Source organism: Ziziphus jujuba, chromosome 12 (assembly GCF_031755915.1).
Source record: "Ziziphus jujuba cultivar Dongzao chromosome 12, ASM3175591v1".
In the NCBI taxonomy this organism is placed as follows: domain Eukaryota; kingdom Viridiplantae; phylum Streptophyta; class Magnoliopsida; order Rosales; family Rhamnaceae; genus Ziziphus; species Ziziphus jujuba.
The window spans coordinates 26,517,091-26,532,040 of NC_083390.1; the positions used below are offsets into that span (position 1 = coordinate 26,517,091).

The following is a 14,950-nucleotide window of genomic DNA, read 5'->3' on the forward strand; positions in this document are numbered from 1 at the left end:
AAATAATTATATATTACATTAATTCATGAATCATGACACAAATTGTATCGATATAAATCTGGATAAAAGAAAAAAAGAATAAAAAAGATTGTGTTTATTCTTTTGTATACCTTTCTTTTTTTTTTTGTTCCTATTCTTCTTTCTGTTTTTGAAAAAAAGGGCTTACCAAATCAAAAAAGGAACTATCTTGTTCCCAATAGTAATTTATTTAATCAGCGGATAGGAGCATACTCTGGATCGGAATCGTGGGGAGTACTGCCTTATAACTTCTACAAATTTAAAGCCCCAATTAGTATTCTTTGTATATTATGTAGAAATGTCTACTTTTGGATAATTTACAGGATCTACGTTACTAATCCTTTGCGTATCTTGGTGTTTCTACCTATCCACTCCTTTTTGTTCAATCGCCTTTTCTTTTATGGTAATACATGTATGAAAATACATACAAACGATAGTAAAAACTCAATACAGTTGATCTTTTAAGCCCACTTCAAGTCAGGATCACCAATCAACCAATCTTGGGGTAAATGGAAGCTTCTGCTTCTGTTTATTTCTGCTCAACTCTCTAACTCTTATACATAGAAAATGAGACTCAATATCTTTACTACGAATTTATATAGAAGTTGTTCCCTTTCACTCATCCAACTATCTAGTTTAGTTCATTAATCCAAATAATGAATAAAAAAATGAAGATATCTACTCAATTCATTCTACCCCTGTCCTAGAAAGAAAAGAATAGAGAGGAAGGAATAGAGAAAAATTTATGTCTCAACGAATCACACGTAGAGATATTGATAACACACATAAAGGTAATGGTATTTCATAACTAATTGATTGAGGAGTAGTTCGTAGACCGCCTAAAAAGGAATATTTATTATTTGACCCGTATCCTGACATAAGAAGTCCAATGGGAGCAATATTGGAAATGGCAATCCATAAAAAAACACCGATATTGAGATCCGCTAAAACAAGGTGATAGCCAAAAGGAACTACTGAATAGCTTACTAAAATTGATATGACTGCTATGGATGGTCCGATACTGAATAAATGGGTATCTCCTCCCGATGGAAGAAGATTTTCTTTGAAAAGAAGTTTTGTCCCATCTGCTAGAACTTGAAGAACTTCCAAAAGGCCAGTGTATTCATGTCCAATACGTTGCTGCAGTCCTACGGATATTTCTCTTTCTAACCATACAATTACCAGTACGCTTATTGTGATTCCCAATACAAGAGTAAAAATAGGAATAAAGGCTCATATAATTCCGTAGACCTCTTTGAAAAACTCCAATCAAGAAAAATAATTGATATCTTGTACTTCTATCGTATCAATTATCATTTCAACTATCAACTTCTCCCATAATGATATCTATGGTACCTAGTATCGTCATAATATCAGCTAATATCATTCTTTTAACAAACTGAGGAAGAATGTGCAAATTGATCAAACCTGGCGGGCGAATTTTCCATCTCCAAGGAAAACCACCCTGATCCCCTATCAAAAAAATTATCAATTCTCCTTTTGGGGCTTCAACTATAACATAAAGTTCTTGTTTCGGTAATTCAAATGTAGGAGAAGGTTTTTTACTAATAAATCGATATTCAAAATCATTCCATTTGGGATTTTTTTCTCTATCAAAGTATCAAATTTCTAAATTCTCATATGGCCCTCCCGAAATTCCTTCCAGAGCCTGTTGAATAATTTTTATGGATTCTGTCATTTCACCAATTTGGACTAGATAACGATAATGAATCTTCTTCTTTTTGCCACTAGACTTCCCAATCAAATTCGTCGTAACACTCATAATGATCAACTTTATGAAGATCCCAATGTATTCCAGAAGCCCGCAGCATTGGTCTTGATAAACCCAATTTATTACTTCCTCTGTACCAATAATGCCTACTCCTTTAACTCATTCTAAAAAAAATCGAATTTTGAGCAATTAATTTTTGATATTCAGCGATTCCTGTTAAAATATAATCGCAAAAATCCAAACATTTATCTATCCAGCCATGGGGTAGATCAGCAGCTACTCCTCGAATAGATCATATATTAATTTTCTTTCTCAGAAAATATAGAAGAAAGGCGTTTGTGCACCAATATCTACCATGAAAGGGCCGAGCCATAGTAGATGAGAAGCTATATGACTCAACTCCAACATAATTACTCTGATATAGCTGGCTTTTTTAGGCATTTGAATATTTCCCAACTGCTCCAGACCATTTATGGTTATTGCTTCTGTGAACATATAGTTAAATAATCCCAACGCATTACATAAGGCAGATATTGTATAATTGTTTGGATTTTCACAATTTTTTCCATCCCGCGGTCTAAATAGCCCAATATTGGTTCACAGTCAATAACATCTTCACCATCTAGAGTAACAATGAGTTGAAGAACACCATGCATTAATGGGTGGTGGGGACCCATATTTACTACCATGAGGTCGTTTCTTGTAGCTGGTATATTCATAGGTTTTTCCTCAATTCAGTCTTTCATGAATTGCTAAAAACTAAAATTAGTTCATTAAAATTCAAATTCAAGATCTAGTAAATTAAATAATTCAAAATAAATTGCATTTTCAAATTAGCAAGTTTTTTATTCCCGAATATTCTATTTTTGCTTTTTCAAACTGATTAATTAATTCTTTATAACATATTCTATTTTTCTTTGACAAATAAGACAGCAGCTGTTGGCGTTTTCCCAAAATTTGACGTAGGCCTCTTTGAAATAAATAGTCTTTTCTGTGCAATTCTAAATGTGATGAAAGTTTTCGTAACCTATTTGTGAGGCGGTGTATTTGAAATTCAACAGATCCTACTTTTTCTTCTTTTTCTTCTTGCGAAATAACCGATGAATGAATTTTTTACCACAAAATGAAATCTATCCCCCCACTTTGTTCCTACCTTTTTTTTAGTGTTATGTGGTTTTATTGATCAATAATAATGCCATTCATTTTAATTTAGTATACACAATAGAATAATCTTAATTTTGTTAATAATTCCAAATTTGATCAAATAAAATTATATTCAAATAGGTATACCAAAATCATCTTTTCGGCACTCACAAAAGATAAAAATTTAGACCTAAAATAGAAAAAAGAATATTTTGGTGATAATTTATAGATCTAATTGATATGTCAATGAATCATGTATCGGAATGAAATGTAAGCCAGTGCATGTGTGCATTTCTTTGTTTTCATAGATCATACTACCGAAAATATAGGAAAAACAAATCTGCCATTACCTAACGATTTTTGAATCGTGGATACATATGTATCTTTACCAGACTGAAATGACTGCCATTATGGGTATCAAACCAATATCGATTCATACAAGCTAAATCTTTCAATCAATAATTAGGCCAAAGAAAGAATTTTAATTTAATTAGTTTAGTTGTATCTCTTTTGCTTTTATCCAAAACTTGATTGTTTTCCTTCTTACCACTGCAAAATGCTGCATTTCGAGGCATACCATTTCCATTCCTAGAATTAAAAGAAATTAGAATTCTCAATTCTCTACGAAGTCTAGGGGATAAAATGTTTTCAGGGACAAACAAATCATAATGATTGTTGTCTTTATTTCCAGTCATTTTTTGATATCTTGCAATCAATTCAGCAGAATTCTTGTTATCAACAGTGCTTTTTGTTAAGGACTTTTGATTTATTTCATGCTTACGGTTATGAACCAATGAAATACCTATGACTTGATATATAATAAATTGTCCTTCATTTTTTATAGACAGATGGATTGGGTCGATAATCAATATTCCCTTTTCCGTTAATTTTATAAGAGTTAAATCTTTCTGAATCAGTAGAATATCTAGGTTGAATTCGCCACTTTGAATAGAGGATATAAAAATTTCTCTTGCATTTATCAGTCTAAGCAAGAGGCAATATACTTTGATGTTATTGATCATTTTTTTTCATTTAAAACACCATCCCATGTCAATTGAAAACGCAAATACCTTTTTTGAAAGAAATGAAACTCCACTTCTGTATTGTTTTCTATTTCTATCTTTTTTCATGTCTGATCCCACAAAATCTTCTTCAATATCTTTGTATTGCTTTGAGAGAGATGATTCAAAATCTGCTTGGCTTACAGATTCTTTTTTTCCTTGATTTCGGTTTTATGATTCAAGAGATTTTTTTTTTCATTCAAAAATATTGATATATTTCTTTTTTTCTTTTCGGGGATGCATTTATTTTCACTAGCATTTTCATTTAAATTCAAATCAAAAAGAATTAATTTGATTGGAATGGCCCATGGTTTAATCTTATACATGTTATAAACTATCAAAAATTCTGGGAAAAACCAACGATCCAGATTTGATACAGGACAACTTCGTATTTCTTCATTCATTCCCATCCAATCAAAAATATTTTTTTTTTCTTTGTATTGGATTGGTTTAGTTCTTGATTTTGAGGAACCATGAGATAAAAGAGACCTTGCATATTGGTTTTATCAAGTAGTTGATAATTATTCCCCCGAGTCTTACTATATTTATTACTAATGGTGTCAGTATCAATATTGATCTAGGCCTCAATATCGACTTTCTTTCTATGAAAAAAATTGAGAATTATCCAATCAAAATATTTTCTATCCGGATTTTTCTTCATATCTATAATATCATCTTCGACTAGATAATTATTGATAAGGATATCTCCTAGCACATTAAAATATTTTCATTTATGTGTACTGTAATTATAAAAAATTTATTGGTTATTATTTACTTGTAATGGTAATCCATAAATAGATGAGTTCTTCTGATCTTCATAATTAATAGATTTAGATGATATAAATTTATATGCTAAAAGATCATATTTATAGTGTTTTTTAAAATTCTCTGTTTCGTTTTGTAATGAGGCGGCTTCAAAAGTTTTTCGTTTTTCGTAGTGAATTAATCGGTTTTTTTCATTTTCATACGAATCGTATTTCTTTAAATGGTTAGTTTGACCCATAGAGTGTTGATTGACTCTATTTCTCCACTTTTGTGGTACTAAGCTAGACCATTTAATCGGAGATAAAACATATTGATCATGACCTTTTGACCAAATTTTCCATCGATTCATTCCCGAATTTCAAAGAGAATTATGTCTTAATTTGGAATGGAATAGTTTCTATGTTCCACCAAAATAATTCTTTATTTCATTCTTAAGAAAAAAGCCTGTTCCATTATATTGAAAAACGAATGTTAACTTATATAAGTATAAGTTAAGAGCTGAGGATTGTGATAATTTGCAAAATACATATGCTTGTGACACATAAGATAAATAAATAAAAAGTTTGTGCCCTTTTATTACTAATAGTAGAAAGGGACTTTTTTATAGTCAAAATAAAGTGAATTAGACTTTTATTTTTTCTATAAATTATTTTTTGATTTGTTTCATTATTAGAATTAGAAATATCTTTATCATTGTAAATATATTTATTAAGATTTTTTTTTTGATGATTCTTGAAAAAATTGTGCATTAATATCCCGAATATCATTGATACCTAAAAAGATATCTATGTATATCTTTTTAATGAAAAATAATTTCTAAAATACTGTGATTTACGGATTAGTCGAGCATTTCTTCTTTTTAATACCTACCCAATATTTTTTGGCGATTCTAATCTTTTATCATCATAACTAATTTTGTTTTTGTTAGAACTTATATTTTGTATTATAAATTAATTTTTGTTCTCTTTTTTTTTTTATATTTGATTTATTAGTGTATTTGTTCTATTAGTCAAATTTTGTATTTATTTTTTTTTTTGTTAATGAAGAATTAGTGCAATCTGTAGGTTAAATTTTACTAAACGATTCATGAAATAGCTGATTATTTCTTATTGAATCTTTTTCTTTTTTCATTTCACTTAATTGATATATTTCTAGTTCTCTCAAGCCAAATGATAGAATTGGGTTTATTTTTTCGAGTTCTTTTTCTATTTCTTTTAGAAATACAATGGTTTTACTAAACTGGCTTTTTATGTCTTTTGGAACATTTAGAAAAAAAATTGTTTTTTCTTGTAAAATTCTTAGAATTAGAAAATGCTGCTTTTTCCATTTCTAATTTTTTTGTTGAGTTCTTTAAAAATAGGTTCAAAAACTTAAAGGTGATTTTGGGGAGAGCCAAAAGGCAGTTTAGTTTGCATTCCCCAAACTGTTAAAAAACAGAAATTATTTTTTTATCCTTCTTTTTCATTAGATCGTTATATGTTTTTCGTAGCTTAGATTTGTGCCAAGGTTTCAGATGAAAAGGAAATAGGGTCTTTATCTAAATACCATCTGTTAGCTAGTTTTTCAAAAATTCTGTTTCTTCTAATTGGATGCCATTATAAGTACATTTAATATGCATTTCTCTATTCCAATCCTTTAAATCCTCAGACCATTCGGGAAATTGAAACAGTAGTATACGTATAATATTTTTAACTATTATCAAGAAGGGTAATAGAATATTTTTTCTAAAAATCGATTGGGTTACTAACACAAGACCTCTTAGTATTTGAGCAAATATAATATTATCCCATGCTTCTGCTATTTCTATACATGCTTTTTCTCCTCGTTTGTCTTCTTCTATTTTGTCTTTTTCTTTGTTTTTCTCAGTGCCTTTTGGCTTTTTATTTCTGTATAATCTGAAATTGTTAATTCTGTGTTTTTCCACATCCAATTTTTAAAAAAACACTTTCATCGGGTTAGAGATATCAAAAGAAAAAACAAACATCTTTTTCGATTCTATCGAAAAAAAGGGGTAAATGTACATTTGCTTGAAGGAGCTTCCAAATAACTGTTTTACGTATTGGAGCACACATAGAACCTTTTACTATGTCTCGATGAAAATCCGGTTATTGTGAATAACGTATCAAAGCCACTTCCTCTATTTCATCAGGATTATTAGTGTTTTTGGTATTAGTATCAGTAGTTTGTAGGTTATCGGTAAAAATAACTACATGTTTGGATTTTCGTGAACGAATCTCATACTCCGTCGCCACCCCCTCTGAGATTTCTCCCTCCTATTGTTCCAAATCATTAATTAATCTATACGACCATCAAGGAACTTTTTTACTGATTTCTTTTAGTCCAATAGGTTTTTTTCTAATTTTTTTATCGTTAGGGTAACTTATAACTGCATCAAATAGAAATTTATAATTTTTTTTGTTATCTTCTGAGTCAATTTTTATTTTTTCTTCTTCAGGAAGTAAGGAAAGCTCTTTAAAATTTAAACTTTATGGTGGTTTTTCAGTAAGTTCATTGATTAAGTTCAAGAAATATAAAATTTTTGTTGTTCACTATTTTTTATCAAATGGATTTTTATCTGTTCAAATTTTAGGTAATTAAAAATAAGAAAGATACTATGAATCTTATTTATCCAAAAACCCTCAGTGTTAATGTTATTTTTTCTGGAAGTTTCATTTCGGATTGCAGTTGAAACAAGATTTGTGATTCGTCCTCGATAGGGGCCATTCAAGAAAGGATCATATATTTTAGGTAAGTATTCATTTTGAGGATTATCATTACAATATATAGTCTCTTTTTCGAGTATATCCCAAACAAAAAATATCCTATCTAAAGTTTTGTCTAGAGTTTTGACTTTATTTATAAACTTTTTGTTTAGGCCTTTTATTTTTTGTTCATTGCTATAACACCGATTTTGTATAATTCAACAGAAAAAGGGTTTATCTGCTATAAACAGAGACATCTTTCTTTGCCCTCGCTTTAAGCGGTCCCTAGGTGCTTTGGTAAGAAAGGGAAGGGGAGCTATATAGGAACACCAATGCATGAAGTTAGGGTTATTAAGCTTTAATAGAGTTTGTAATAGGAAAATAAAGCGATAAAACCGGTGTTAGAGGTATTTGAAGGCCTAGTTCTGAAGGGACCAACCATTGTACTTCTAGGGGACGGTTTAACATAGCGGAAGGCCATGGCTTTTGTGAGTGTTTAGAGCAATACGGTGCGATATGCCACTAGCATAAATGAGGTGCCAGCTTGGAAGTGATTCACTAAGTTGGGTTTTCCAGTGGCCGCCTATTGTAGAATCGTCGATAACCTGTCTACCACTATCATGTGTGTAAAGACTTACTATATAGGCATACTGGAAACCGTTTGGCAAGTTAAGGGACCCTGAAATCCACTCCTTAGCTATAACATTCCAGAGTCATGTAGAATAGACAATAATAGTCCTCCAATTGCTATTAATTAATTGGACCTTCAAGGAACGGAACGAGTAAAGTACAAAAACGAAAGCTGAACCAATCGTAAATGTGATTTCCTCTCTGTAAGATCGTTTTATGGTAAAGGAAGTTGAACCTATGCACTTAAGAAATGATGGAAAGGAATAAAATAAAAAAAGAAATAAAAAAAGAAAAGAAAGGGAAAAATAATAAATAAATAAAAGTAAAGGAGAAGAGCCCAGATTCCAAATGAATGAAAACGTGACTGAATTGGTCCTAGTTACTCTTCGGAACGGAGTGGAAGAAGGGAAGAGATTCTCGAATGAGGGAAAGGATCCAATGACTTCAAAAGAATTGAAGAGGAGTCGTATCAGATGAAAATCTCATGTACAGTTCTGTAGAGTGGCAGTAAGGGTGACTTATGATACGAACCTATGACGACCTGCTCCTAAACCCGTATTATATTAGCCCATATCTAATTATGTTCAGGTTCTAATGGTGACCTTAACCCCAAACCAACCTGTGATTAGAAACCTTGATATATCAAAGACACCATAATAGGTGATGGATTTCCTATTGATAATCAAACTAAAACCCTCACTCACTAATGGTGTTTTAGGTGTTCAAAGGAACAAAGAGAAATTCAATCTCAGAAAATAAATTCTGAATATTATTAATGATATTTTCTTCCTAAAAAAAAAACCCTTTTATGGGCTACAAAGAATAGGAAACCTAGCTTGGCCGAAATTCACCTCCTTTCCTAATCTAATTTGGATTAACTAATTCCTATATTTTGAATTAGGAATTAATTAATTTAAAATGAAAATAATAAAATAATAACTTTCCTAAGTTGATTTTTCGAGCAAATAAATAAATAGAAACCAAATGAAAGACTAATTTCCTAAAACAAAAAGTAAAAATCAAATTAGGAAACTAGTTGACTAGTTTGAGTACTAAGGTAGCTTTGGCCAGTCTCTAGCTTGTTTGGGCTCCAAATCAGCTTCCATATGCCATGTAGGATGCCAAATATGATTGATAATGATTCCCACACATTGCCCCTTGATTGGAATAAGTCAAACAAGAAGAAAAGTGAAAGTCAGCGACTAAACAACACATTTTTAGCCAAATTGAGATGCTGTCCATGCAAGTCCGTTTTAGATGCTTTTGATTTTTCCTTGGCTGGATTCCATGTCCTCTTAATGATATTCATTGATTTCATGAAGTGTTGGAACCATTCTTTGCTGCCTAGAGTCCAAATTTGCACAAAAATAGCTACCCGAGTCCATATCGGGTTCCACCACTTTGATGCTTGAAACGGGTCTTGCATCTTCAGTTATTGTCAAGCCCTTTTGAGAATTAATTACTCCCTGTATAAAAGCATCCAGGTTGTCCTTAAATCTCTTAGTTTGAACCCTAGTGATTGGCTTGGTCTTCATCTGTATCGGGTCAGCACCCCAGCGGGTTGTCGGTTGTGCGGGCTCGGGTGGATTCTCATCATTCCTCTCCTCTTGAAAAGGATTTGTCCTCAAATTAAGATCATCACCTGAAGCAAAAGGAGATAAATTAGTAACATTAAATGTGGCACTAACATTATACTCACCTATTAAATAAAGTTCGTAGGCATTCTCGTTAATCCGTTCTAAAACTTGAACAGGTCCATCCACACGCGGCATAAGCTTTGACTTTCTTTGTTTTGGAAACCTCTCCTTTCATAAGTACAACCAAACCAAATCTCTTGGGTCAAATACTATGACAACAAAATCTAGAAATACATGCTCATTATGGCAAAAATTACACTTTTTAAAGTTAGCAAATAATCTCTTCCAAATTTTCAAATTTCTACAAAGTAAAACTCTCAACAATGCAGATAAAGTTCTATACAACAAAAGCATATTTAAATAAGCATCTTTATAAATCATAACCAGCAAATGTTTATCGTTAAAAAATACTTTTTTAACCTCACCCAAGCTTAGATAAAAAATATTTTTCTTCTTTTCTTTTTTCTCTCTTCCCTTCCCACTCACGGATTTAATCGGTTTTACATCACTCTCGGCTTTTGCACCAAATTTCTCACTCTGAGGTTTCTCCATTTTTCTCACCCCACATTCAGCTTTCTCATGATTTGTCTACTCAATTCGAGTCTTAGAAGACTTACTTTGAATAGCAAGCTCGGACTTACCTTCTTGGATGGTTGGTGAAGCCGTTGGTGCCATACTAGCGTTCTCCTTGAGTTTTTCGGCCTCCCTCCTTTGTTGTATTTGTAATTGGTCTCTATATAATTCCTTGGGAGTTAATGGCTCCAGCTTGACCTTTTTACCTTTAAATCTAAAAACATTAAAATTATCTCGACCATAATGATTAGCATCTTTATCAAGTTGCCATGGCCTACCTAATAGAATATGTCTGGCATGCATAGGCACAACATCACACACAACAACATCCACATATTTATCTATGCTGAATTTTACTTTGCCTTGTTTATTTATTGCATCTCACCATTATCATTAAGCCATTGTACTTTATATGGTTTGGAATGTTTAATAGTTGTTAAGCCTAATTTATCAACCACAATGTTACTAATTGCATTTGTACAACTTCCAGTATCAATAATCATACTACAAATCTTATCTTGGATTTCACATCGGGCGTGGAAGATGTTCTCTCCTTGAATTTGGTCCTCATTTTTGTACACGGTTAGAACCCTCCTTGCTACTAAACTCAAATCAGCCCTAGATGCCTTGAGAGTTTTAGATTCATCATGCCTATCATCTCCAACTTCATCACCATCAATTTCGATTTCAGCATCACTTTCTTCACTCTCGAATTCTAGTTCACCATTACCTTTCAGCCATGATCCTCCTATTTGAGCATTAACTAGCAATGTGTCCTCGTCCTTGGCATTAAAATGAATAATTTCTCTAGATCTTAAAGGTTTAGGATCAGATTTTACCTCAATATTTGGTGCTTGAACAGATTCGGCTCTGGACTCTTTTTTAGCTGATTTGAACTTTCTTCACCTAGTTTCGGTATTGGCTTTGAATCATAGACGGGATTACTTCTCCAATCACTTGGATTTGATCTTCTACTGTTGGAAACACCTCCAAACCAGGAGCCTATACCCCTCCTCTTGAATGGATGCTCCAATTTAATAGCTACATGCAACATCTCCTCCAATTCCACATGTTGTTACAATTCTAGTTGATTGGCTATCTCACAATTCAAGCCACCAAGGAATCTTTCCATGGTTGCTTCTCTATCCTCATTCATGTTTAACCTCATCATAAGCATCTCAATATAATAATCCTCCACGGACCTACTTCCTTGAGATAAAGATTGAAACCTTTGATGCAGCAACCTATGATAGTGTGATGAGTTAGGCACATGACATATAGCTATAAATAAGTGGAAGCACAAGTAATTGAGCATTAATTACTATATCAATATCTTCTATATATATATATATACACTACTATATATGCTTAAAATAGAAAACTATGGATCTAGCCCAGTAGCCAGATGGGGTAATTAATTCATTCTAGCAAAATTTCCACACCTACCATACATCATAGTTTAAATTTACAATAAAAAAAATTTCCATTATTTTAAATAGGTTATTATATTTATTACATGTATTTTTTATATTGTTTTGTTAAATTTAAAATATATGGTTTTTATTTTTATTTTTTCTTTCGATCAAATGTTGTATTCTACAATTTTTTGTTGTAAATTTAAAAAAAAAAAAAATCTTGGCCTATAAGGCTTTTCACCTGGCTACATACATAGTAAGAATTGGTTCTCTAAATATTTGCAGACCAAATGATAATCCAATTTACTAATATTTCATTTGAAAGACTATAGCATATAATAAAAGAGTTGACATATCATAAACTGTAATAGTAACATACATACATATATATTAATTATTACTGCATTAACTAGGCAGCCTCAGTATAAGATAAAGTTGACATAAAAGGCCATGATAATATGCATATCGTGGCATTTTATATTCTTTTTAAACAAAGATTACACATACTATAAATAAAGATATACTAAAAATAATATTTTTCTTACTAAAATATCAATTATATACATACATATGTTGTTTTAGCAAGTATAAATTATACATCTTTATTATTCAACAAAAAAGAAAATGATCTATGCATCTTTCTTAACAAAGAACCAACTATAAAAAATGTACAGAAGATATATTTCATTTTGGATAATTATTTTTTGTTTTCATATCTAAAATTAGATGCAATACTTTTTGAGGTGACGGTTGCATGGTAAAACAATTTAATTACTTTGTAGGAGTTTTCGAGATGGTTGCATCGACAAACTAGCTAATAAAATATGATACTAAAATTAATTAAATTGAAAAATTATTTTTAAATTATGTTAAGATTAGTGTTAGAGGAGCTGTGGCTTGCATGCATGTGAGGTGTCGTGAGTAGCATCCAAGAAAATATGTTATGGAGTTCTAGAAGAGCATTGGAGTGCATACATATGAGGTGTGGTGAGTAGTGTCCAAGAAAATATTTTATAATTTTCTCCCATCTCACACTGTGTTCCTTCTAACTATTTATAATATTTCTCTTTCATTCTCATATTTCAAATTTATGATTTTTAAATTATAAATATAAAAGATTTATCGAATCAATTTTGTTTAACATTTTATACTATTTTAAATAAATATATATATATATATATTATGAATAAAATTATATTAAAATAATATTTATTTTATTTAATGAAATATCAATTACATACATACCGTGGTTCACGAACTAAAAATTATGCATCTCTATTATTGAACAAAAAAATAATAATAATAATAATCTATACATCCTTGTTAACAAAGAAAAAACGTACAAAAGATATATTTTCTTTTTTGATTTTCTTTTTCATATCTAAAATTAGATACATTACTTTTTCAATTGACGATTGCATGATTAACTAATTTAATTACTCTATATAAGTTTTCGAGATAGTTGCATTGACAAATTAGCTAATAAAATATTATACTAAGATTAATTAAATTGAAAAATTTTTGTTTGCTATAGAGGACTGCAAACTCTTTAGTACTTCTTGTATGTTTACCATGAGCAACTTAGTTTTCAATTGGTATGTGACGTCACAGTGCATGACATCAACAACATGGAAAAAAAATTAATACACATGGCATTAAATTATAGAGTGCCAGAGGAGCAGTGGAGTGCATGCATGTGAGGTGTCCAAGAAATTATGTTGAAATTTTCTTCGGTCTTACATTGTGTTTCTTTTAACAATTTAAAATAATATTTCTTCTTAGTTCACTATTTTAAATTTAGAACTTCTAAGTTATAGATGTAAGTAGTTTATTAACTAATTCAATCTCATATAATATTTTATATTATTTTTAAATAAAAAATATATATATTGTGAATAAAAATATACTAAAATAATAAATCTCTTACTAAAATATCAATTATGTACATATGTACTACGATTCAGCAACTATGAATTCTTTGTTATTCAACAAAAATAAAATTAAAATAAAAATAATCTATAAAAAAATAAAATGATAAGTTATTTATAAAATTGAAAAGAAATATTGGAAAATTATTTTAAATAATTTATTATATTTATTACATGTATTTTTTATATGGTTTTGTTAAATTTAAATTATAGGGCTTTTATTTTGATTTTTCATTATGATCAAATGTTGTATATTACAATTTTTTATTGTAAATGTTTTTTTTTTTTAAAAAAAATCTTTGCCCACAAGGTAGGGCCCCTAGTAACATATGTAAGAAAAATTGGTTCTCTAAATATTCGCAAACCAAAGGATAACACAATTTAATAATATTTCATTTGAAAGACCATAAAACTAATAGCATATGTTCATATCATCATGTGACCATAAATCTAAATGCTAATTGCATGCATGCATGATGTTGAACTTAAGAACTTAGCATCCCTATTCGAAACAATAGTTCTTGGCATTCCATGCAATCTCACAATTTCCTTGAAAAATAAGTTAGCAACATTGGATGCATCATCAGTTTTATTACATGCAATAAAATGTGCCATCTTAGAAAACCTATCTACTACAACAAATATTGAATCCTTACCTGTCCTTGACCTAGGCAAACCAAGAATAAAATCCATAGACAAATCTACCCAAGGATAAGTAGGAATCGGCAAAGTTTTGTATAATCCATGCGGTTTCAATGTTGATTTTGTTTTTCGGCACTTCAAGCATCTTTCACAAATTCTCTCAACATCTCTCCTCATGTTAGGCCAATAAAAATGTTCTTGTAGCAAAGATGAAGTTTTAAAAACACCAAAATGACCCATTAAACCACCCCCATGTCCTTCCCGAACCAATAATTCCCTAATGCTACAATTAGGCACACAAAGTTTGTTTTCCTTAAACAAATACCCCTCAAATATATAAAATTTATTAAATCCATGTTTCAAACAGGTTCTAAAAATTTCTCCAAAGTCACTATCATGCTCATAAAGTTCTTTCAATTGTTAAAATCCAAGCAATCCAGCATCTATGGTAGAAAAGAGTACATACCTTCGCGAAATTTCATCTTCTAAATCCTAGTTAATTGAATCTCCCACCTCGGGTATTATTTCGAGACGTTCGATATATGAGCCTCTTCAAACAAGACTTATTGGTACTGATTCGATGATTCCTATAGGACGTGGTTGGTGACAATTAATTATTAGGGATAGGCAAACTGGTAAAACAGCAGTACCCACATATATGATTCTCAATCAACAATGGAAAAATGTAATATGCGTTTATGTAG

The 14,950-nt window shown here is 30.7% G+C and overlaps 1 pseudogene; it reads right to left on the reverse strand.

Annotated features, from left to right (window-relative positions):
* Positions 1–768: 768 nt before the first annotated feature.
* Positions 769–2,469, reverse strand: LOC125418687 (NAD(P)H-quinone oxidoreductase subunit 1, chloroplastic-like; annotated as a pseudogene).
* Between the last annotated feature and the right edge of the window lie 12,481 nt (positions 2,470–14,950).